At 36.0% G+C, this 26036-nt stretch overlaps 1 long non-coding RNA gene across 1 annotated transcript; it reads left to right on the top strand.

Annotated features, from left to right (window-relative positions):
- The first annotated feature begins 15439 nt into the window (after positions 1-15439).
- Positions 15440-18953, top strand: LOC134661131 (uncharacterized). The gene is made up of 3 exons (XR_010097925.1): positions 15440-15616; positions 16026-17698; positions 18086-18953. It is a non-coding gene; the product is annotated as an uncharacterized LOC134661131 (long non-coding RNA).
- Positions 18954-26036: the final 7083 nt, after the last annotated feature.

Genomic DNA, 26036 nt, shown 5'->3' with positions numbered 1-26036 from the left:
TATAGTCCGTCAACAAATCTTGTCAGTAGCAATGTAAAGCAAACTAAAGTAGGGCAACACTCAAAGAGCAGTATTGCGCTAAGAAAAGCAGCAATGTACATCGAACCAAAAGATTTTTTTTCCGCTGAGCGCGCCCTGCGTACGTCAATTTAAATTGTCACTCGCGGTTTATTGAAAAAATTTGAATCATGGACGGACAATTTAAAAGCGATGTTAAAACAATGTTAATCAAAATGATGAACAAATTTGACGATATCAAAAACAACTCCCTATCGTAGTGCTTATATTCTCTTTGTTCCCTATCTATGTCTTCTAAGTTTACTATTTTTTTTTATTTGTTATTTACAATATAATATGCCACTTGTTAATGTAAATTCTTACTCTTCTGGATGAATATGACATACCTGTGTAATTTTTTTGATTGGTATATATTGTATAATATACATATTAAAAATAAAACAACTGATATTTGGGTGTTTATTTAATTTAAAGGTAAATAAGATAAGGGTCACTTTAGCTTACACTATAATTCAGGTCATTAATTGAGAAAATATAATGAAGTTACCAATGTTACCGGGTCACTTCAACCAAGCATAATACTCTGTAGTAATTTATTGCATCTTAAGCATAAAACAGATTTGTTTCAAAATGTGTAATTTAAGTTTTCAAACATATGGAATTACTCTAAGTCTTCTCTATGAAAGAAGACTATTCTTTCGCATTCTATGAAATATATAATTTAAATTAACTTACAACAAAGATTTCTGAGGTATTAACTGTTTTTAGTTTACCTAAAGTAAGTAAAGTAATTAGTCTAATTTAAAAATTAAGTACCTTGGTACCATGACGCTAAGAAAAATATATAATTGATAATTTTTAGGGTTCTGTGGCAGACATAAAATAGATTCTTTATGTAGTTTGGCCTAGGACTGACTGTCTAAACAAAGAGAGAGGGAGTCTTACTGTCTTTGTCTTATGCTAAAGCTATGAGTATAATTTTCTACTAGTAGTGTTTGCCAGACTAAAGTTTAGAGAATATGTTTGAGAAACATATCACAATTATAATATTGTTATATTGTGTGTGTATAATTATAGTTCAGTGATACTCTTTACTTGTTAGCTTGGTAACATTTTGCTCACACTACTGTTTTGCATACGAGCTAAAAATGTTTTATATATTGGATAAATCATATTTTGTATGCTGCTATTTAAAAAGGTCATTATCAGGAGAATACTGTTAAGAAATTTTATTAACTTGCACATAGGGCTATCAATACTTGTCATTTTGCAAATGTGAAAATACTTTTACTACTACTAGTAAAGAAAATAATTTATTCAGCGTGCATATGAAGCCATATTCACGCTGAATAAATTATTTTATTTTATTGAACAAACAGGTATGTACAGCGACTTAAAACTTCTTTTAAATACTTAGATACATCCCTACTTGATTGATTGATGATTGTTAGTAAAGTGTCATTCAATAGAACTTGCTAACTATGTAAACAAAAGTTACTAGTAAATTAACATTCAGTGTCAATTTTAGTATGGCGGTTTGTTTACATAGTTAGCAAGTTCTATTGAATGACACTTTAAAACACCAGTTTCAGAAACGCTAAGGCCACTATGCCACTATCCTTAAATAACCAAATAATAGATAGGGTAAAAAGTTATAAGTATTTGGGTTGTTGGTTAAATGAAGACTGGGGATCAGAGAAGGAAATACGAACGAGAATTGAAATAGCCAGAAACACCTTTCAGAAAATGAGGAAACTTTTAACTAACAGAAAAATAAACCTAAAACTGAGGTGGCGAATGGTTAAATGTTACATCATCCCAATTCTTATGTATGGTTCCGAAAGCTGGACTCTGAAAAAGAAATTGGTCAACAAACTAAGGGCTTTTGAAATGTGGATTTATCGAAGGATGCTCAAAATTAAATGGACAGATAGAATAACTAATGTCAGAGTATTGGAAATCATGAATAAAGGCTTAGAAGTAGTATCAACAATTAAGAAAAGGAAAGCAGCATATTTTGTACATATATATATAGAAACAATAAATACAACCTACTGAAATTAATAATTGAAGGAAAAATTGAAGGGAAGCGTGGCCGTGGTAGAAGGCGCACATCATGGACTAAAAATATAAGAGACTGGTTAAAAGTTAAGAGCATAGATAGACTAATTCGCAGGACTGAACATAGAGAGACATATAGACATATGGTCGCCGACCTCCTGGACGGAGAGGGCACGTGAAGAAGAAGATCCCTACTTCAGCAAGTATAAACTAGGATTTCCCATAGGCAGTCCCATAGGTACATATGTGCAGTAACTGAGTGCATGAATCAAATCAGCCTACATAATCTATTTTACATGTACGTTTCGCTTCTATTACTTCTTTGTTTTGTGTTTAAACTACTTCCTACGAGGTCGAAACTTGAATGATACTGACAAAACGTTAACAAATCACCAAAATGACTTAAATTTTTCTGTACAGCAACGCGTTAAATTTATCAAAAAATTAGATCAAAAGTGAATAAAAACTTTATACTAAAAAATCTCCTGTGTTTTCCACTCATATATAATATTATTTATTGGGAGCGCGTACCATTTGCGACAGCTAATACAAATGAAGTTGGCTACAAAGGTCACTCCGTTGTCCTGCTATGACGTATGCGCAATTTTATCGCCCGCGCAATCTTATACCACCCTATCCTATGCATAACTCAATAGTCCCACAAATTATCTTAGCTTTGCTAGTAGTCTTCCTACTTTTCATTACTTGCCCGAAATTGACTGCTAGAGTTAGACCGAGAAAAGTCTGCAACCATTTTTTTTGATAGCATAATAAAATTGTCGTTTAAAATACACTTTCACTGGGTGTGCTATCAAAATCGTTGCAGACTTTTCTTGGTCTAATTCTATTACATTTTTAAGATCCATTAGGTATGCTTAAGGTCTATTAGTAAGTACTAGTTTTGTCTCAAAATAATTTGGCTATTAGGTTTTCAGTTTGCCGCGGCATACTCTCATATTGTATATAAAATTATCTACACTTACCGTCACACCTACCATTTTTAATTTCATTAATTACTCATCAAAATACGATTTTTTTAATAAATCTTATTCAATATAAATTGCCGGAAAAGACCCCGGAACTGACAACTTAGAATACCGATGTCGTCAGAATACGGACGTAGACGCGGTGCGCGGGAATGGTGCGGCGCTGCGCGGGGGCGCCCGCCTGCCTTCGTCCGCTTCACCCCCTTGAATACCTAAAACTTGACTATAAGAGCGCCTTAAATCTTACATTTCTTTGAATAACGTCAACAAGTCATAAATCACTAGAGTTAGACCAAGAAAAGTCTGCAGCGATTTTGATAGCCCACGCAGTGCAAGTGTCATTTTAAACGTCAAACTTCTATGACTTTATGACGTGTAAATAACACTTGCACTGTGTGGGCTATCAAAATCGCTGCAGACTTTTCTTGGTCTAACTCTAGGTATCTATTTCTGATTGATTGATGCCTAAAAATAAACACATAGAATTAGCATCTGTCTCAATATCAGCAATCAGGCAGCGTTAATTCGAAATGATCGGTCAATCCTCAATCATCAATTCGGATTGACGATTACTTTGTATGTACCCAAGGACCGGAAAACCCCTCTTTACGCTTAATCCTATCAATTCGGTAAATATTGTTTATTTTATTTATATTTTGTTGATTTTATTGACTTTATTTATTTAATTGATTTTATTAACTTTATTTATTTATTTTATTTTATTTGTTTTGTTTATTATATTTATTTTATTTATTATATTTATTCTATTTATTCTATTTGTTTTATATATTTTATTTATTCTATTTTATTTTATTTATTTTATTTTATTTTATTTATATTATTTATTTTATTTATTTCATTTACTTTATATACTTTATTTACCTTTGGAAATCTCAGATATCGTTTTAAAGTGCCAACGATCAATGGTCAATCTAGATTGAGAATTGATTTAATCCGAATTGAGGATTGATGCGTTAATTCCAATTGATTCAATCGAATTGACGCGTCAATCAGAATTGAATCAATTCGGATTGATCAATTCGGATTGACGCGTCAATTCGATTGATCAATCCGGATTGATTTAGTTCAGATTGATGCCAACACTGGTCTGGAAGTCTGGATACCACTTTAGTAAGGTTGTGTGAAGCGTTTTACAGAAGAGAAAAAATCTATATCCATCCTTTTTCTGGAGCAATTATACTAGCATAGGGAAAAGACAGTATGATTCTCTACGACTATGCACGAATGAGAAAAAAATTTGGCCAAACTATACATTTAAACTTATCCTAATATCCTACATACATATGACTTATGGTCACCCTTATTAGAACGAGATGCAAGGCTCTGGTTTGACTTCTCATGTGGACACACTTTTTGGCCCATCCAGTTTATTCTCTAGGTCCGTGCATGAGTGACAATGATAAATAATAACAAACGTCAAATTTGCCAGTGTTACCAGCCTCTTTCGTTTTAAATCATCTCCAAACGTCACCGATAATCGCATGCCATTTGCAGTACATTGAGGTATTTGATCGAATTCGTTGAAGTCACATCACAGGCGTTAAGCGCTTTACAAACTTTACTTAATTCAGTAACGATAGGGACGGTGCAATATGTAAATATCTCTACCGTGTCTAACGTATACACTCGGGAGCAAAAAAATCGACTTAAGTCACATTTTTTAGTTTTTTTCAATTTTTCTGAAAACGTTGAATATTTCAGTGAAAATGAAATTGCAGTATTATTGTTTATTAATTAAGCTATCAAAAACATTAACAACCGTTGAAATCGGTTTGGTAAATTTCAGGTTATTGTTATTTTTGTAGAAAACAACATTTTACCTGCTTTGATTATGCACGAGTTGCGCACCTTTGAGGGCCATAAAAACCGGTGTATCCGGTTATTTCTTATCAGTCTCTTATCAGAAGTTGACCTGTGCACATCTCCCGCAATCATTCCCTGGAATTACCTGCAAGAAAATGGACAAGACAGAAACTGAAGCCGGCCAAGTTATCGTCTTGCTCAATCAAGGCCTTACGCAGCGTGCAGTTGCTGAACAGCTGAATTTAAGTCAGTCTGCTGTTTCCAGAGTTAACCAAAAGTTCATTCGGACTGGAAACCTTGCTCGCAAACCTGGATCTGGCCGTCCCAGGTGCACATCGAGGAGAGAGGACCACTTCATCGTTACGGCCAGTCTTCGTGATCGACAGCGTACCGGCGTTGACATCCAGCAGCAGCTGGTGCAGAACCGAGAGCAACCAGTCAGCAAGTGGACAGTTCGTCGAAGACTTAAGGAAGCCAACCTTACCCCAAAAAGGCCTGCCACAGGGCCCAAACTGACAGGGAGGCACCGGGACGCTCGTATGGATTTCGTAACCACTTACGAAAATTGGACGTACGAACAATGGAGCCGCGTACTCTTCAGCGATGAGTGCAGGGTCTGTCTCCATGGCAGTGACAGAAGGAGACGGGTGTACCGATGACCTGGAGAACGATTTGCGCAGTGCTGCATCTCCGAGACAGTCGCCTACGGAGGGGGATCCGTCATGATGTGGGTGGGGATATCCATGGAGGGGAGGACCGAGCTGGTTTTCATTCCTGGTGGGGGCCGCGGAGGTGGTTTGAACGCAGATCGTTACATCACAGATATCCTGCAAGATCATGTCGTCCCCTATGCAGGATTTTATGAGGAGGGGTTCCATCTCATGCAAGATAACGCCCCTTGTCATACCGCACGAGTCACGCGGGCATACCTTGCTGAGGTTGGCATGCCCACCCTTGCATGGCCACCTCTGAGTCCGGACTTGAACCCCATCGAGCACTTGTGGGATTATCTAAAAAGGAAGGTTCGAGCCCGGGATCCCGCTCCTGACACGATTTTGGCCCTGAAAGAGGCTTTGGTCGAGGAATGGGAAGCTTGTCCGCAGGATACCATCAGGAAGCTGATAAGATCCATGAAGAATCGGATTGCATGCGTCAAGAAGGCCCGCGGCGGAAATACAAAATATTAAACAGGAAAAATTAAATGATTTTCTCTCTACGAAATTGCTTTTATTCCCATTTTCAGGACGTTAATTGAACGTGATTTTACCCCATTTTGCTAAAATCGCTCAGATTTCAGTATCTGAAATAATACTTCAGGAATTTTGTGATTTTTAAAAAGGTAAATTTAGCAGCTTTTTAATGGTACTATTACTTTAAGAATACGCGAATTAGTTTCGGAGATATTTCGTTTTTAAATCCAACACAGATTTGAGTCGATTTTTTTGCTCCTAAGTGTAGTTGTCTCCCTGTCGTCAGTTACTGAGTTAAGTAAAGACGTGTCCACACGAGAACATTATTTCGCCAATCTGATTAAATTGTGTGATCAAATCAGGTCGTGCGGACGCAAACGCCAAATTTGGCTCGCCGATTTCGATCCGATTATGACCAATATTAACCGATAAAATGGGGTGCGGACGCAAGAATACCAATTTGTGACGCTAGTATTTTCGTTTCGAAGCATTTTTTAACTTTGAGGGCTCAAATATCACCATAAGCATAGAGAAAAAAATACATAGAGTGCTCACTCCATACATCAGTTCAAACTATTAATTTTCAGTGTCTACATCTAGCATCGAGTAGCGGAACTATCAGTACTGCTACTTGACAATAGATGTAAGTAGCACCGACCGGAAAGTCTTATCTCAGCAGCATAAGACTTTCCGGTCGGTAGCTACATCTATTGTCAAGTAGCAATACTGATAGTTCCGCTACTCGATGCTAATAGTCTTTTTGGTACTAAAACTGATGTATGGAGTGAGCACTCTATGTATTTTTTTCTCTATGCCATAAGTCTTAAATTGGAGATTGACGCCAATTATTATCCTGATCAAATCGGTCGATTTGCCCAGCCCGTCTGGACACAGCTATAACCAGTTAAAAAAAAACCGTTGCTAAAAAGGTAAAATTAATAAAAATACAAGTAGCGTACAAATCATTTTATTACAAACAAAAAATAAATAAATAGGGAGTTATCGTCGTAATCTAATTGAGGCTAATCAGAAAATAAATAAAATAGTAATTATTGCACTTATAAAAAAAAAATAACATGATCCAAATAAATCTAAAAATAAAATATACTAAAATTGAAATCGTTAAAAATAAAAAATAAAACTTATCATAAAAAGTACATTTAAAATTGTCCCTGCATAAAAATCTGTTATTTTTTAGTCTCGTGTGGCGTCTCTGAAACTTTAAAATGATGTGATTTTGAAAAACTATATCGTCTCTCAAGAACCATAAATTATAAAAACATTGTGTGATATAAAACAAACTAAGTAGAGTAAAACGATAAAATATTATAGACCGGTCAAGGATGAGTTATAGGTGAACCAGGATCTATTGAGGGTTCGCCATGTTGCGGAATTTCACTGGAACTAATTTTTTCATACTACACTAAATTGTCACCCTATACATGAGAATAACAGCGCCCTCTTGACAATTATCATATATTACTGGTCAGGCTATAGATTTAAGTAAAATAAACTTATAATATTTTTACGCAATAAACTTACAAAAACTATTTTACACATTTATAAAGTAGGTACTTGGAGATAGACAAAGAAATGTCTTCAGAGATTTTGACAGCACCCGCAGTGCAGGTGTAAGTAAACGTTCATACGTCTATTTTAAACGTCAACTTTCTATGAAATCTGCGTGTGCCGTCAAAATCTCTGCAGACTTTTCTTGGTCTAACTCTATACTGCTATGAAATGAAAAACATTTATCGTTGAACTATGCATATCTATGCCATATCATCAGATTACGAATATTACGATGCCTCCAACCCCTGACATGCTCTTCTCTGTTTTGGGCACAGTTCGGCACTTTGCAATCGCATACCATGCACCGCAGTGTACCCGTCGCTGTTACTTCATATGGATGTTCAATGTTGGTACCAACGATTGTATCAATCTTTTTTATCGCACCTACAGCATTAGTTACATTTTTATCATTAGATACTCGATCGCCATCTTGAATCTCACTATCGGGTTTCTCAGTTGTGACTTCTTTTTTACATTTTTCAGTCTTGCTGGTGTAGAGATCTTTTTTTATAGTGTGAAGTAGGACCAGCTTGTGTTTATCCAGGTTTTCGTTTTTAATCTTCAAGTTGCATAGAATGCAATGGCGGTACGATTCGTCTATCTAAAAATATATAACAAATATTAGTGATGCACAGATTTAAAATATTTCATTTTACTATTGTGGAAGTACCTAACTAGATAATGGAATAGGTAAATAAATGGACGGAACCTACATTTGCTAATTTCTTTTGAGTTTTTTATAATCATAAATCTTTTTTTTTTTTCGATCAATTGTGTAGATTATACCAAACTGCTTAAAATACTACAAAATACATAAGAATTAAAATGCATTACCTTTCTTAGATAATGTTGATCATTTCCTAAGTCTACGACTCTACGCATATGTTTTGAATCGTATTTGTGTACCTCAGCCTCTTCGAAATTTAAAATACAATCACAAACTATGCAATTCAATTTTCCGCCGGAGTACGTCCTATCAAAACTGTGAAAATGATCACTGTAAATACTTATTATTTCATCATTCATCATTATACGTATCACGTTTGACCTTTCGTTGAACTCGAAATGACATTTGCTATCTATAAATTTACGAAGTTCTTTTCCATAATCTTTTGTATCATGTTCATGATGATCGTTAGTTTCAAAATTTTTTACTGCTTTGATTAGGTCATAGGGGCTGGTGCAATTTTCTATCACAACTTTAGCTTCGACAGTTTCTACATTGTTAGTAACTAGAACGTTCTGATCTTTCGTTAATTGAATACTATTAGGTTCGTCAGCGCTTATTGTGCTTATGTTAACTTGGTTGATTTCAACATTATCAACATTTAACTCTTGATCCGCATGATGATTTTCGGAATGACAATCAGATTCATAATCCTTGATTGATTGATTGATTACTGAGGGGCTGTGTTGTATTTCGGTGCTGTCTCTTGCAATGACGTCTTCATCTTCAATAAATTTTGTAGTAGTAAACAATCTTTTACCAAATTTATGAGAAAATAACTGCTTGGGTGTTGCCACATTTATGTTTTCCTCTTCATTATCACCAAGTTCTTCAGTTTCGCTATATTCCTTTGCATTATTATCAGGATCTTCATCTTCACTGTATTCCTCAACGAGTTCTTTCAGACAAGCATTACATTTTTCATGATTACAGTATTCCTGCAAGTTATCATTTGGTTCTCCATTTTCACTGTGTTCTTCCAGGTTATCTTCGAGTTCTTCATCTTCACTGTGTTCCTCGAATAACATTTTGAGTTCGTTATTTTCACAGTATCTCTCCATGCTATCATCGGCTTCTCCATTTTCACTATATTCCTCCGAGTTATCATGGACACAGACTATAAAGTATTCATCAAGGCTATAATTTTTACTGTATTCCTCATAATAGTCGAGTTCCTCGTTTTCAATGAGTGCTTCCAGTTTTACATTGCACACTTCGGCTTCTCTGTGTTCCTTGATAATACCAGAATGAGTGTTCGTGTACAAATATTCTTTTACGTTGTGAGTAGCTGATTGACTGTGTGATTCCAAGTCTATGTTTTGTATTTTTAGATTACATAGAATACAATGACTGTAGAATTCGTTTATCTGAAAAATATTTATTTAACATATGTTACGACACAACAAAATGTTAATTCTGTTTGGATCATAATTAAATATTAAAATATAAATATGTTACCTGTCTTATGTAATGTCCATCGTTTCCCAAGTTAGCAACTCGACGCACATGTTCCAAATCATATTTATGGTCTTCAGCGTCTTTATCATTGAGAACGCAATCGCACACTATGCAGTATAAACTGCCATCGTCGCACGTTCTGTCATAGCTGTGATAATGATCACTATCAATGTTGTTTATTATATATTCGTTTAACTTTATACTAATTTTAACTAACTCCTTATACTCAAATGAATTTTTATCATTTATAAATTTGCGTAACTTTTCACCATAATCATCTTTTTCGTGTCTCAAAATATGTTCCTTACTTGTTTTTTCTTCAATTTTGTTGTTTGTGTAGATATTTTCAGCGATGTTAACTGTAACATTATCTTCACTAGATTTCTCTGAATTATCATTGACTTCACAATTTTTGTCAATTACTTTTCCCTCTTGTTCTACTAACTCTTCTATTACTTCAATTGGTTGACTGTGGTTGTCATCTAAATCGTCATTATTTTTATCGTTTCCCTCTATTTCATTAGTATTTACTTCATCCTGTTGCTCGTTAATTTTGCTGTCATTACTTACATTTGTTTGTTCACTAGGTATAGCAATAAATTTTGATTCATTATGACCTTGAACGTATGCTTTCATCAGATCCCATAGCAAGCTATCAAGCATCACAGCGACTCGATGTTCATTTGTCTTTTCGTGCCCCTCGTCAGCCTCCTTCGAGCAGTTTACGCAGAAACGTGCACATGGTTTAGTAGCGTATGTTGGGGGGAGAGTGGAAATGAACGCGCGCATTCGTTCCGCCGCTACACTCGCTATGAGAACGTTCGCTTGATGTTTTTGGCTCGCGGCGTGCTCGCTCGCGAACGCTGCCGGTACTTCGATTGCACATATGTGGCACGTGTAGAGAATAGGGGGCTCTGGCGCTGTAACTTAAGATATTAAATAATATATTATTTATTCGTAAAGCAAATCAGAGGTATTTAATTAGTAATGTACAAATGACACAAAAGGTCCTTTTTTGCCTGATTAACTACTTGACAGACAGTAAAGCCGATATAAAATATCAAGTGAAGTGATATATTGATTTGGATGTGTCTTACAATCGTTAGCACTCTTGATCCAGAAAAGAATTAAATATGTATAAATTAAATAGTCCTGGCCAGATCTAAACTTAATATAATTTTAGGACAAAAATGTATTTAGTAAATTTCGTATCATTGAACCCATGAGTTTCAGTTTGTATGACTACTAGGTCCTCAATGCATACCTTCAGATGTTGCAGTCTTCATCACTTGGAACTGGTAGATTTCTTTCTTCAAAAAGTTGTTGTATGTGTGTGTGCGCCTGTGGGTTATTGTACAGTCACCTGCAATAATATTTTTTTAGTTATGTTAATTACCTATATAAAATTATAATAACACTAGCTTTTGCCCGCGGCTTCACACGCGCAGGAGAGTTTTTTTTTATTTTGGACCCTCATTTCACCCCTTTAGGGGATGAATTTTGAAAAATCCTTTCTTAGTGGACCCCTAGACCTTATAAGGAACCTACTTGCCATATTTGGACTTTCCAGTCCCAGCGGTTTGAGCTGGGCGTTGATGTAAGTCAGTCAGTCAGGTCTTTCACGTTTATATACAGGGTGTCCCAAAAAGTAGTGATATACTGAAGCTGGGAGGTAGAGGACCTAGAGGGCTATCTGAATCACCCCCATGTATGTTCCGCGATTTTTCGTATTTTCGGAGTTATGATTTTTTTTAATTTTTTCACCTATCGCCGAGTACGATGAGATTTTTATTTATGGTGACGTGAATTATTGCGGTAGATGCTTGATTTTTTTTTGTGTGCTACGCTGATAGATAGGCCAATTCAGTATGGTAACATTTACTATCGTTAGATCTTTGAATGGAATTAAAAAAAAATTAATGCCAAGAAAGATAAAATTACCCAGTATGTTCACAACTTTAGAAAAATAAAACATACTGGGTAATTTTATCTTTCTTGGCATTAATTTTTTTTTTAATTCCATTCAGAGATCTAACGATAGTAAATGTTACCATACTGAATTGGCCTATCTATCAGCTTAGCACACAAAAAAAATCAAGCATCTACCGCAATAATTCACGTCACCATAAATAAAAATCTCATCGTACTCGGCGATAGGTGAAAAATTAAAAAAAATTATAACTCAAAAATACGAAAAATCGCGGAACATACATGGGGGTGATTCAGATAGCCCTCTAGGTCCTCTACCTCCCAGCTTCAGTATATCACTACTTCTTGGGACACCCTGTATATAGATTTATATATGAGAAAGTTAAAAGTCTTTTTTTTAGGTAGTACTAAACGGTGAAAGTGGACGAACGCTCCGAATCTGCATTTTCATAAAAAATTGTCCCCATTTTCATCCCTAGATATTTATAAATTGTTTTTCTCTCCTAAATTTTATAGCAAGCAAAATCATAATAAACAGTCATTTATTTATTTATATGATTAAATATGACATTTTATCATTGTATGAAACATAGCAAGCTTAAAATAAAATAAAAGTCAAACGAAAAGGCATAACTATTTTTAAAATACAACAAATTGTGTAAATTGTTTTTTCACAATGTTAATATCCAGAGAGGAAAATGAGGACTATGTTTGTATGGAGGACCTGTTGTCCCCTTTCCCCTTAAGGTTGAGTGCATTGCATTTACATCTAAAGCTGGTACTTATTGTTAAGTATGCACAATTTGGTGATGAAAAATGATGTCCTAGAAATGTGCGTAGGTTTAGGTCAATGTGGCTATTTCCGTCATAGGGACTATTCCGTCCACGAGCGTATATTTCTTTGATTTTCAATCGTAGGAAAAAAACCATCTGCCTTTGATTGCTGAAACTAAAAGCTTAACACAGCTAGTTATTTATAAAACTGTCAAACATTCGAATGTTAGTAGTACCTTTTATTTTATTGATATGAACCTAGCAAATAAAGCATTAACCCTGTTTGTTAATTCTACATTTTAGTTTTAGTGGAATCTTTGTTACTGTAGCCCTCATTTTATTTTATTTAAACATATGTTTACATGACCTTACAGACAGATCCAATGCGCCATGAAACTTAAGATTAACATACCTATTAAACATATAACTTATGAAAAATCACTAAGTTGCATATGCTGTGCAGGGTATGCCTTACAAATAAACATATCTTATACCTTTAAACGAGCAACTCTTGTATATGTCTATATATTTATATCAGGGATGTTGCGGATGCAGATTTTTTGACATCCGCGGATGCGGATGCGGATATTTAAAGGCTCACATCCGCGGATGCGGATGTCAAGATTAGGTACTTAGAAAACGTCAAATATTACATTTTCAGTATTTTATTATTAAAAAAACGAAACGTTTAGGATTTGAGCAAGAATATAGGTGCGTTATATTTAATAAACAGTAACCTCGCCGACTTTTCTGGATCTAGACGATTTCGTTATAGGTAAGGGGTCATCCGATCAGATCAGATCAGAACTAAGCCAAGTCAGCGGAAATATGTATATGTTCCATCCTAGACTGCATCGGCACTTACCATCAGGTGAGATTGTGGTCAAATGCTTACCTATTTCTAATTAAAAAAAAAAAAAAAAAAATATAGGATTACAACTTAATACGTCCAAAACTAAAGTTGCTACCAATAGTGTAAAAGACCCTATAACGATAAATAATACAAATTATATAGAATACGCCGACAGCTATATATATCTTGGTAATGAAATTTCCTTCGAGAAATCAAGACATGAGGACGAGATAGAACGCCGTATCAACATGACTTGGAAGAGGTTCTGGAGCTTTAAAGAAATTTTAAAATCTAAACTTCCCCTAAAGCTCAAAAAGAAGGTAATAGATTCGTGCTTGCTACCTTGTCTGTCATATGGAGCACAAACTTGGATCTTCCAAAAGAGAACTAAAACAAAAATACGCTCTTGCCAGCGCGCTATGGAGCGAAGCATCCTTGGTGTTAAACTTACAGACAGATATAGAAGTGAAAATATCCGCAGAAAAACCAAACAGATAGACGCCGGACAACACGCACTACAATTAAAATGGCGATGGGTGGGACACGTAGCGCGAATCACAGACCAAAGATGGACGAAACGGGTAACCGAGTGGATGGGCCCCACTGGTAAGAGGAGCAGAGGGAAGCCAAAAGAACGCTGGATAGACGAAATTCAAAAGAAAGCTGGTAGAGACTGGATCTTGAAAGCGCAAATTAATTGTTATATAACTGTTTAATTGTTTAAATTGTATTTATTTTATGTGTTTAAGTATGTTTTAACTATGTAGTTACATGGCAATAAAGGCTTTTTTTATTTTTATTTATTTTATAATGACGAAATTACCTAGCACTTTTACGCCGCCGCTAAGACGTTCCTGTACCGACTTGTTCGACATCCGCATCCGCATAAGCTCCGCATCGATTTTATGCGGATGCGGATGCAGATGCGGATGTTGAAAATAATGCGGAAGTTCCGCGGTTGCGGATGCGGATGTTCGCAACATCCCTGATTTAGGAATCGAATCGAATCAGGGATCTCGGAACCGGCTCTAAAGATTTCGATGAAATTTGCTATATAGGGGTTTTCGGGGGATAAAAATCGAACTAGCTACTAGCTAGGTCTTATCTCTGGGGAAACTGGCATTCTTGAGTTTTTGTATATTTTCTGAGCAAAGCTTGGTCTCTCAGATATTAATAGGTACATATTACAAACTGACATACTCTAGAAAGAGTACCTATTTCGTCACTTTAGTAAAATATATTACGAAAATGTTTAAATTCAATCGAGTAACATCATATTATGTTTTTTGTTGAAATTATTGTTAAATTCGTTTAGTATTAATTCAGTGGTACTCTGAAAATATGTGACGTTCCACGGCAAAAGGTACCTTATGGCGCTTACGTCGCATAGCGCCGCAATAATAATAGCGCGCGGCGGCGGAGCGGCGTTAATAATACCGTAAGCGCCAAGTGCCATAAGGTACCGTTATCCGTGGGACGTCACATTAGTCACATATCATCTAACTAAAGTATTTTATAAACGATTTCCAGAGAAATAAAAATAAAATACTACCTTACTCAACTAAAATTAAGCTATTAAATAAAACACACTGATGAGTGTGTTTATTCTACTTACTTTGTGCAGAAACATATGAAGATACCTTTTGGTTTATATTTTCTTGTTACACATAAATAATACAATTACTAAATAAAACAAAAGAAGAATGCACAGTGCTCGACCGGTAATCTAATTTGATTTTGAAGTTAGCCGTGATTTTTTTTTTTTTTTATATGGCATCGCGCTCCTGGCGCATTCAGCCAGACGAGTAAAACGGGGAAACGGAATTAAAGGATATTATAACGGGTAAGTCGGAATTTTGGAAAAGGATCAGGGAAAGGTAACGTGTAATAAATTATAGTTTTATATTATGATGTGAAAGGAATGAATATAATATTTTAAATATATCTGGAGAGGAATCATTAATATACAGGAGTGTTGTAATAGATGTGGGAAACGGAACTTTCAAATCTGACAGGTGTCGTAATAATATAGAACGGTCATATAGAGTACAAGTACATGCAAAGAATATATGATTAAGATCAGCGGGATCAGCTCCACAAGTACACGCAGAACTGGTCACGCGATTTAGTAGTTTCAGGTGTTCCGGTGTACATACGTGACCCAATCTCATTCGAATTAACATACTAGTTGCAGGTTTTGGCAAAGAGATTTTAGCAAACCAAGGTTTGGCAGGAATTGATGTTTGAATGCTCCGATAATGTAACGCAGCGGCCCCCGCACCAGATGTCCATAATTTCGTCCAATCCTTTCGTAGGTATAATTTAGGCAGTGCCAACAGATCTTCAGCAACATTCTTAAACGGAAACATATCCCCACAACTGATGGCATCTCGAGCTATGTCATCCACCCTTTCATTACCCTTAATCCCTCTGTGCCCAGGGACCCAGGCAATGGAAACCGAATAACCTTTGCGGTGACATTTTAACAGTAGGCTATGGATTTGGTAAATAATTGGGTTATTAGATTTAGATTTGAAAGGAAATTTAGATATTGCCTGAAGTGAACTCAGGGAATCTGAGAAAACAATTGTTTTTTTGAGATGTATTATAATGATGAACTCTATTGCTTTCAGGATTCCAAAGCACTCACCACTGTACACAGAGGATTCCGGTGGCAACTTTATTTTTTGATAAATATTAGATTGGGTGTGGAGAACACCAATGCCAACACAACCATTGTCTGACATCTTAGAAGCGTCTGTGTATATATGATCGGCACCCAGGCCATCTGTTCCAATGAATCCCAGGAATTGTTGATTTTGTTCAACATCATTCTTGGAGACACCAATATCGAGGAGAACCGGAGGAACAAGAGTCAGAGAATCATATTCATATTGGAAAATGGGAAGTGTCGAAGAACTAACAGTGGAAGCCGATATAGATTTAAGTTTTTGAAAACTTTTGATAAAGCAAGGAGGACTCTTGTGTTTCCAATAGTTAGAAGTAGTTATTTGAAGCAGGAGGTTAGACAAGATAGTCCAAAGTTGGTGATTAGAGAATTGGGAACAACGGAAAATAAACCTATCACAAAGATATTGGCGTCGTAAATGAAGAGGAGGCTCAGCACACTCAACTTGCATAGCATTGATAGGACTCGAATTCATGGCACCACAAATCAATCTCAATGCTTTGGATTGAATATGATCTAGTTTTTGAAAGCCAGCTACAGATCCTGGCTCTAACAAAAATGTCCCATAGTCTAGAATACTTCTAATCAAGGCATTGTACATTAGTTTCATGCAAAAAGGATGTGAACCCCACCAAACTCCTGAAACGCACCTGAGGACATTAATATTTTTTTCACATTTAGAAACTATGTAATCACAATGTGGAAGACCCGTTAATTTATTATCTAAAATAACACCCAGGAACTTGGTTTTATCTTTAATGGAAATGGAGCTGTTATTAAATTGCACATTGATTGGAGGAGGAAACATTTTTCTAGTAAACAAAACTACAACACTTTTAGGCACTGAGAGTTCCAGACCATTTGAATCTAACCATAACTTCAATAAGCCCAAAGAACACGTGACGGATCTACTGGCCTGTTCAATAGAAAGGTTTGGGGAATATAATAATAAATCATCAGCATATTGCAAGACTGTAACAGTGTTATTTAAGGATGACTCTAAATCAAATGTGTAGATATTATATAACAAGGGACTTAATACAGATCCTTGTGGAAGCCCTCTCCACACTAAACGGGAAATCTTATTGTAGTCGTCTATGAGAAGGCTAATTGACCTTTCTGATAAAAGGTTTATTATGAAATTGCTTAACATTATTGGTATAGCTAATTTGTGAAGTTTTGCTTGTAACACTGAGACTAAGACATTATCATAAGCGGCTTTTATGTCTAGAAAAGCAGCTACAACAGACTCGTTTCTAGAAAATGCCAATCGAATATCTGAAATTAAAATACCCAAGCTATCATAAGTAGACCTACCTTTTCGGAATCCAAATTGACTATGAGAAAGTAATTGATTTTTTTCTACAAAATATTCTAATCTGTTTTTAACTAAATGTTCTGCTACTTTAACAAATACTGAGGAAAGGGCAATCGGACGATATGAAGAAACATCTGACACTGGTTTGAAGGGCTTTAAAATAGGAATAACTATTTGAGATCTCCAAGAATCAGGGATTTTACCAGACTGGATAACAGAATTTATTATATTTAGATAATAAGAAAGAATACCATCACTGGCTTTTGCTAAAAAGGAATAAGGGACTCCATCTTCCCCAGGTGAAGTATCTTTTAAACCACTTAATACAGCTTTTAACTCCTCAATTTTAAAAGGCTCATTTAAAGTATTATAACAGCAAGTGTCAAATGAAAAGGCAGCAGGGTGAAATACATATTCTTCGGGCACGGATGCAGGTGCTAATCTGTCCATAAACTGTGTAGCAAGGTTAGGAGGAAGGATCTGTCTAGGGGACTCATTGAAAGCATGTCTAAATCGTTTAATATTATTCCATACTATGGATGGTTTTACGCTAGGACTTAGAGACAAACAAAATCGCTTCCAGCCTTCGAACTTTTTCTTTCGTAACAATTTTTTAGTCTCACGAGCAACTTGCATGTACATCTCAAAATTTTCATTTGTCATAAAATTACAATATTTTCTTTCAGCTTCCTTGCGGTTTCTGATTGCTTGAGAGCAATCATCATCCCACCAAGGCGGAGAAGGAATTTTACCCGATGCACTGTTTTTTACTGGGAAAATTTCATCAGCTGCTTCAATCATTGTCTGGGCTAAAGCAACTGAGCAACTAACTACATTACTATCATCTATGGTTGGTAAACATAACAATTTCTCCTCTACACGGGTTTTGAAAAGTTTCCAATCAACATTACTTAAATTATACTTAAGCCTAGGGCTCGGTTTTGGAGATGGTGGAATAGAAGATGGAAATGTAATAATGATAGGGTAGTGGTCACTCCCATATGTCGACTCCAGAGTGTGCCAAGTGAGAGAAGACGCCAGATCGACTGAACAAATTGACAAATCAATAGCGCTAATTGACTCTGTTGGAGCTGTTCGGCGGGTTGGAGATCCATTGTTTAAAACACAAAGATTGTGTTCGTCTAAGATATGTATGAGACGATCTCCATTATAATTAGACAATGAACTACCCCAAACCTGGTGATGTGAGTTAAAATCTCCTAAAATTAAAACGGGCCGAGGAAGAGAAGAAATTATTTGTTCAAGCTCAACAAAAATGGATGATGATGGATGTGGAATATATACAGAAATGATACAGATGTTATTTACAATGGCAGCAACAATTGAAAAATTATCGCTATGAGATGGAAGATGAAACGGTGAAAATGATATGGAATTTCTGACGAGTAGAGCTACTCCGCCCCATCCGCCAGGACGGTCCTCTCTGAGACATGAATATCCCGTAGCTCTAAGAAGAGCTCCAGGCTTGAGCCATGTCTCAGAGAGGGCAAAAACAAACGGTTGAAATTTATTTAATAAATGAATTAAATCTTGTTTTTTATTTATTATACTTCTGCAGTTCCACTGCATAATTTTGGCCATTATTTTTAATAGTTAATACAAGTTCTTCAAGCATGGGGGCAACGTGGGACGGTATTCTTACATTAGGCTGAGATAAATGCTTAATTAATGCTTGGATTTCCTCAGCTACTGATACATAATCTTTTTGAGACTCCTGCTGTAGTGCACAGCCATTTTGAGGAGATGGAATGATACATTCTTTAACTAAAGCATTATGAGCTGCTACATCATACCCTATTATGTGTTTTTTTACTGTACGTGGTTTCAAAAATGTTGTCTTTTTATAACTATGTGACTGCATTGTTGTACCCGGGGCTGGAATATGGACACTGCGGTGTAAATTTGACTGAGACTGTGGAGGTGATTGTGTCAGAAGGACGTCAGCAAATGATTTTGAGACAGCTGGATGTAATTTAACAGCTTCACCATACGAAATACAATTGTTAGCCATAGTTACTTTAATATCCTTCTGTCTCTTATGCTCCGGGCAAGCCCTGTTCGTGGCGAAATGAAAACCATTGCAAAGGCAGCAAATGGCATCTTCTTCCTCCACTGAACAGGTATGACCGGCATGCAATTGACCACACTTAAAGCACTTGGGTCTGGATCTGCAATTAGTTTTCGTATGACCAAACTTAGTGCAGTTGAAGCACTGGATTGTGGGAAAGATATACAGTTCAACAGGCAGCGAGTTGTAGCAAGAAAATACCCGTTTTGGTAAAACTTGACCATCAAAAGTTAGGACAACTGTTTCAGAGGGTTGCCACGAAACGGAACCATTAACTGTAACTCTATGGTTCAAGCGCCGAACTTTAAGAACTTTTCCGCACCCAATAGGCACGGAAATGTTAGACACTATTTCCTCCTCGGACCACTGCGATGGAATACCACGAACTAAGCCCATGCGTGTTACTGTAAACGACGGTATGTATGCTAATAAATTTTCTTTGTCAAGTTGAGGATTGGTCACAAACAAATTAGCATCAATATGATTTGCAAAAGCCATAGAAATTCGAGTCCTACCAATACGTTTCACACTGCCATTTATTATATTTTTGAAGCCGTTTTTTACTAAGAACCTACCAAAAGACACCGGGTGCAGGGACGAGTTAGGCTCAGTATGTTTTAATTGAACGTGCACCGTAAACGGTGCAACATCAGATGATGAAAATAAATTTCTGCCAACTTTTGGTGTTTGAATATCAGAAACTACTTTATTTGTGTTTGTGTCAGGATTTGTAATAGAACGAGGTTGGGTCTTCTGTACAATTTCACACTCGCAAACATATTCCCCAACATCATTACACTTTCTCTTTTTTTTACACTCTTTGCACCTCTTGCTTCTATATACTTTTCTTTTCAAATCTTACTTACAACAGATGTATCTGTGTCCATGCTGGATTCAATTTCAACATTAATAGCAACCTGGAGGTTTTCCCCTCCAGGGTCGGGAGGATCATCCTCCCCCATTGTAAATAATTACAAAAGACTTACCTAATATGAGTGAATGTTACAATATATACAGAAAACAACAATATTTACATGAAATACTATCTAAAATATATACAAATTACCAATTCACTGATCTTAATCTTATAATAAATTGAATTAAATGAACGAGAAACCAAAACACACAACCGCCACGTTTCACGTTTCCCGCGCTTTTTTCTAGCCGTGATTTTGACACTGATAACGAACATGACAGATAACGGTGACATTTGCTAATGTTGCCATACTTTGGTAGTAAATCTACCAAAGAGTTATATTTTCTACTAAGTATTAAATAATTAATTTTGCACTAGTGCGATAATAAAATTAGCACATTACGTTACTATAGTTGGTGAAACCAATTTGTCAGTCAGTAAGAACCAGGAAAACTATACTCATCCTTTTCTTTTGGGTACTAGTACTGTTAAGATCGGTTTTCCTAGGATAGTGGTGCCGTCATATAGCGGCCGTCTCCATACTAAATAATACGGCTAAATATGGATGTCGTAGTATTTGTATGGAGACGGCCGCTATATGATGGCACCGCTATCGGAGGAAACCAAAGCTTAAGTCAAAGATGATTATCTCTGTCTATGTTTGAAATGAAACAGTCCTTTAATAAACTATACGTCGAAAATTTTATGGGCTATATGTACATAAAGCCTATATAAACATATACCAAGTAGCTACCTACAGAATAATGTGCTTGCACACCAACATGAATCATAATGTAGAATTGCTCTAGTCTATGATTAAAAGTGATAAGAACAAAATTAAATATAGTATTAAGCCGGCTTCCCACGGCCCGTGTTCTTTACAGGCCAGGCCGGACCGCGCCAGGCCTGTGGATGCCTGTGCGGTTGATTAAGCCGGCTTCCCACGGCCCGTTTTTTCACCGACAGATCGTGGGAACGGTCGCATCTGACGAGGCCTGTGCGCTGTCCCAGGTGAAATGAACCGACGCAGACGCGCCCCTACAGGCACCCTCGCGCCGCGCCGCGACGCGCCTTTGAAGTTACCGACTCCCGACGGATCGGACGGGTGACGACAGGCCTCGTCGATCGCGACCGTACCCACGATCTTCGGCCTGTAGAGGCGCGGTCAGATCTGTGAAAAAACAGGCCGTGGGAATCCGGCTTTAGTTATACGAGCAATTTATTGGTCACGAAGGATTATTTTAGAAATAAAAACTTATAACAATACCGGTATTTCTAATAATTCAAATGACTTTTACAGCAGAGACTTCAATTTCAGGTTATTCAAGTGTCTAAATCCTTTTAAATGGTCTTCTCTATTGCGTACATCCTTTGGTACTCTGCATTCGCATACCAGACACCGCAGTTCTCCTTTTATTTCTTCATAAGGCTCATTTACATCAACTGTTACATTATTTTTATCATTTCTTTCAGTTGTGGTCGTTGTGCTTGTGTTTTCGTTGTTTCTCTCGGTCGTGGGCGCTTCTTTCGGTTTGCTGCTGTTGGTTTTTCGTAAATTGTGGTGATGTGATTGCTTGTGTTTTGTTACGTTTAGGTTGTTGATCTTCTGGTTGCACAGAATGCAGTGGCTGTATGCTTCGTTTACCTGAAATATGTATAAAACATGTTTTAAAACTACGTTCGTTTGGAAAGTGCAATTCACAAGAGCCGGAAAATAGAAAATATTGATCCGTGAATCTCTCTATCAGCTCAGAGATTGTTGACCCCCCTGCAAACAAGTTTCTATGCAGGGGGGGGGGGGTCAGTTGTCTCTGTAGCTGATTGTACATGACCGGAGAAATGTGTCTACGAAAGTGATTAAGAACAAACTCCAATAATAATGATTAATGACCCAGTTATTTCCAGGTAAAACATTTCAAATATTTTGTACACACAGCGTCAACATTGGTGTACGGTTTAAAATGTTTTCAAATTTTAGCAATATTAAAAATTGTATTAGGATTTAGGTATATACCTAGTTCATAGGTCATATAAATTTCGAAAACAACGTTACCAGTAATAATAGGGGAAACTGGGGAGGGTTGATCACCCCTTTTGTTTTTAGCATACATTTTCTTAACTATTTGTAGTATTGAAAAACTTTATAGACCATACGATTCAGAATTTATCTCTTCATTAATAGTTTGAATTAGAACAGATTTGTGCAATAAATTAGACCATTATTTAATGAAAACCCATACTGTTGACTTTTACCATGTGTCCCCTATGTAAGGGAGACTTGTTTACCCCTGGTCGGGAGCCTTGATCCTAGGGGGATCAAGTGACCCTGGTTCTTGGGACACATGGTAAACAGATTTTTACCATGTCTCCCCATACCAGATTCTCATTAATTATATAACTCGGATCGCTATTAGCAATGCATCTATAATTTGTAAAATACACAGCAAATATATATATATTGCATCTTCCATGCTTTGAAGTTGTATTTCCGGTAATCAGATGTCTAAGCCGAAGGGATCAAGTCTTCTAGATTTGGGGACACTTGGTAAAAAGATTTTAAGCGGCAATGTCATATTTCGAGGGTAGTATCTACATTAATTTATTCACTCTATCTACAGAAAATTAATATATGAAGATATCAAACACATATTAATCCATAATCTTATACTTTAAAAAAACAATGTAATCGTATTATCCATAAAACAACATAAAATAGGGAATCAATTTTTGAACCAAAAAAAGTTAAAAAAAAAACAAAAATCTAAGTTATTAACATAAAATTTCTTGTAACAAGCTAATTTTTTTAAAGTTATTATGAAGGTATTTTTAGCGTCAGATACCTACAGCAATTTTAAATTTTTTACCCATCTCTGGTCGTTATTGTTTACTATAATAAATAAGTTTAGAAATTTACTGCTCACGTTTCGAGGACGGTGTTTGAGCTGCATAATCCTAAAATCCTTTCTATGGACCGTCGGTTCTATAGTACATAAGGTCGGAAAGCTATTGAAATAGCATATATTTCATCCATAAAAACAAATATCGCCGGTTGAAAACCAAATATCGTTATAAGTGTTGTTTGTCGACCGAGTGCGGGTAGTTCGTAAAATGTTGATGTCAACTTTAGTTAGTCTTTTCAAAGGTCACGTGGATAGTTCCGTTTTCGGAGTTCGGAGTCGGTTGTATAATTAAAAACTGAATTATACGCCATTAAATCCCGTTTTAATAAACAATAATGAGTCAAAAACCTTGAAAGTTTAAATCAGTGTTTCTCTGGTCGTACTTTTGCGGCATGATTTACTAAAGAAAAGAAAATATTTATGATAGCTCTATGAATCATTTTGTAAGTAAATTTATTACAATGTATACTAGATCACTTTGGGGGTGACATGATCCCGGAATCATATCTCCCCTGAAGAAAGAGACAAAGTCTCCCCATACATAGTAAGATTATAAAACGTGCCGTACTCGAAACGTGTGTTCGCGTATATCAATGTAATCCAAGTTAATCATCACTTCAATAAACAACAAATAAAATAAGCACACTCGCTAACATCATTTCCATCTCATATTATAAAATAAATCCAGTTAAAGCTTACCGAAAATTGAATATAGTACGCAGAAAATCTTTCACCGTCCGCCATTTTTGAACCACTGACTTTTTCGATACAGTGCCATGACAGAACGTGAAGTTAGGAACGAATGAATGAGTGTTACCAGTGCAAAAAAATGTATCTCGTTTGGTTTGATTAAAAATGAAGTTTACCAAGTGTCCCCTAGGGATCGACCCTCCCCACCCTCACCTAAACGTAAATACTTGTACCTTTCTCACGTATTATCCGTCATTTCCAATTTTAACAATACCACTCATGTGATCCAAACTGTATTTGTGTGCTTCTGAATCTTTCACCAAGTTCACTTTAGTTTTAGTAGTTTTGTATAAAAAGTAACTTCGAATATTATGTAGGTACATTCAGATAACCCTAATCTAAAGGTAGTAATATGTTTACTTTTACCTTTTACTATATTAGTACCTTATTACGTCCAAGAAAACCAACCGTTATCGTTTTATTTCTGCTCACTTTATCCAACAGAGATTCAATTGTTAATATACGCACTATCAACATCAGTTATAGAGAATTGTAAGTAAGAAAACTGTATTGTAAGCACAGACTTGTCATTTTCGCGCTCGATGAGAAAATTAAAAAATAAAGTTTTTCTAACTATATCGTGTTACATATCAAATGAAAGGGCTCATTGTAAGAATCTCAAATATATTTTTTTTATAATTTTAAAATAAATAGTTTAGCGGTTATTCAAGAAAATAGGCAAAAAATGACCATTCCCCCCCCCTTATCTCCGAAACTACTGGGTCTAAAATTTTTAAAAAAATACACAAAATAGTTCTTTCCTATAGATGACAGGAAAACCTATTAGAAATGTGCAGTCAAGCGTGAGTCGTACTTAATTACTTAGTCTTTGACCCTACCCCTACGGGTTTTTTTTATGTTTTCTCCGAAACTACTGGACCCATTAAGGTGAAAATTGGTACACATATGCAAGTTTGTAACTCAAAGACGGCCATGTAACGCAAACAAATGAATTTTAAACATGGGAGCCACTTTTGGTGGGAAACTTAAAAAATAAAGTTTTTCAAACTATATCTTGTTACAATTCAAATGAAAGAGCTCATTGTGAGTAACTCAAAAATGGGGGGAAATGCCTCCGGCGCGCCTCACTCTAAATTTTATATCTGCATAGATCCATTGAGCTATTACTACTAACTACATTATACTTCAATGCATAGATCTAGCAACTATATCAAGTTTGGTGTCTTTTTCGTGTAATTCGAGGATAAGGAATTCATTTCTGTGACTAAATTTTCACTCACCCATACAAAAAATACGAGAAATTCATAATTCATAAAAAATCTTTACACTTTTTTTTACGAATCTCCTCTACAGAATTAAAAGTATGGGGATTTGCTGTAGAAAAAAAAACCTGTGAATAGCCCAGTTATCCTACTATATATAATAGTAAACTTATCAAACATTTTTCTTTTATAACCCTCTTAAAAAATGTTTTGTGTCTCACGGCGTACCCGCATTGTAAGAGCGGTAAGCAGCTTTTAGGATTTATAAGTATGTTTAGATGATTTCTGATAAGTTGTTATGCTTCTGTACGGCTACCATCAGTTTGGCACTGACATAAACGCCATCGAGAACGTAATTTACTTTCTATGCATCTCGCTCGTACTCGCATATTAGTGCGAACGAGATGTATTATAGAAAGTAAATTACGTTCTGGATAGCGTATATGTCAGTTTTGACACTGTCAGTGACTCATGGTACGGGCTCTGGTTGTAGATAACATTAATAAATTACTTCTGGACTTGATATATATACACATACAATTTAATTATTTTTTTAAGAAGCAGAAATGTCTGCGACCGATGCTATTATGCTCAGAATAAATAAAAAATTGGAAAAAATACTGTCTTGGGTGACACTTGAACTCCAGACGCCGTGAGTTCAAGTCTCACCCAAGAGAGTAATTTTTAGAGATGCACCGGATATCCGGTTACTATCCGGTATCCGGCCTATCCGGCCGGATACCGGATAGTGACCTACTA

Source organism: Cydia amplana, chromosome Z, assembly GCF_948474715.1.
Source record: "Cydia amplana chromosome Z, ilCydAmpl1.1, whole genome shotgun sequence".
NCBI lineage: Eukaryota > Metazoa > Arthropoda > Insecta > Lepidoptera > Tortricidae > Cydia > Cydia amplana.
This window is presented reverse-complemented; position numbering and strand designations above follow the sequence as displayed.